The 1,398-nt window shown below is 41.8% G+C and overlaps 1 pseudogene; it reads left to right on the top strand.

Moving 5' to 3' along the window:
* The first annotated feature begins 371 nt into the window (after positions 1-371).
* On the top strand, positions 372-1,084 carry LOC117011693 (RNA transcription, translation and transport factor protein-like; annotated as a pseudogene).
* The last annotated feature ends 314 nt before the right edge of the window (positions 1,085-1,398 follow it).

The following is a 1,398-nucleotide window of genomic DNA, read 5'->3' as shown; positions in this document are numbered from 1 at the left end:
GGCTAAGGATACAGTTTCTAGAATCAGTCTTCTGGGGTCCCTAATCCTGGTCCCCCCTCATACTGGCTTCAGGACTCGGGCAAATGAATCTCTGGCTTCAGTTTCCTTACCTATGGAATGGAAATAGTTATAGTGCTTACCTCATAGTTCTGTTGTGAAGATTTAATACATTAATATATGTAAAGCATTAAGAACAGTGACTAATGTAGTGAGTGCTATCCAAGTGTTTGATGTTTTTATTTAAGTAACTGCTGGGCTTATAATATATTTTGATTTAAAAAGTAGATTTTTTGGTCTCTCACTGCGCCATCCACATGTCCTCATGTCTCCTCTCTTCGCTGAAGCCCTGGGGACCAGAGCGAGAAGCCTGAACTGTGTTCCCACACAAGCTTACTCTCCTTAACCATCATAACCCTGCCAGCGTCAACTACAAAGACAAAACAGAATTTAGAAGCTTTACTGTTTGGCTTGAAGACCAGAAAATCAGACACTGTGAGGCTGAAGACAGAGGTAAAGTAAGAAACAGCCACAGCAGTGACTGGCCCAAGTTCTTTGATTCAAGATTCAAGACCAACAAGAAGCAACTGACTGGCTTCCTGGTTTACCTGTTAGACATTAGACTTGAATATGGAGATAATGCAAAAAAATACAAGGACTTGATACCTGATAATACAAGAAATGCTGACCATCCAGCTAAATAAAATGCAGAGCCGATGATCAACCTGGACGTCAATAATCCTGATTTGAAGGCTGGTGTCATGGCCTTGCCTGACCTTCAGATTCAGCATCATGCTGATTACCTGGCGATGCATAAGAAGAACTCTCATTTTGGTCCAGGAGTGCCTGATGCAGGATGCGGGAGCTAAAGCAAATCACCAAAGAGCGCTTGACTGTTACTTTAGACAAGCGTGTTCTTGGTTGTGACACAAGAGATGCAGTTCTTAACGAAGGTGCTTGAATTCTGCGTCTGCTGCACATAGAAGAGCTCAGAGAGCTACAGACAGGAGTGAGTGAAGCCACAGTCTCTGTGCAGGAAGTCACTGCCCATCACAGATGGGAAGGTTCTGGAAGGCGAGCATCCTAGGATCTCAGCCTGTCACCTACTTAGGACAGTTGGGAACCGTGTATGCTCCGGCATGTGTTTGCAAATCAACTGTCACATTTTTGAGGGATGGATCCCAGAAAGTTGATTACGTTCTAGAGATTTATCATCATGGCTTTTTCTTTTAATAAAATGGGGAAAAACATATTTTTTTATAGATGGTAATGTAATGCTCACAGAATAATTCTTAGGAGACAAATGAAATAATGACTAGTAAGGACTCATTAATAGTTACAGCAACTGGAACAACAACTGAAAGTTGCAGACATATACACACATTTCTTTTATGTTTTAGG

This window comes from Rhinolophus ferrumequinum, chromosome 19 (genome assembly GCF_004115265.2).
Source record: "Rhinolophus ferrumequinum isolate MPI-CBG mRhiFer1 chromosome 19, mRhiFer1_v1.p, whole genome shotgun sequence".
NCBI lineage: Eukaryota > Metazoa > Chordata > Mammalia > Chiroptera > Rhinolophidae > Rhinolophus > Rhinolophus ferrumequinum.
This window is presented reverse-complemented; position numbering and strand designations above follow the sequence as displayed.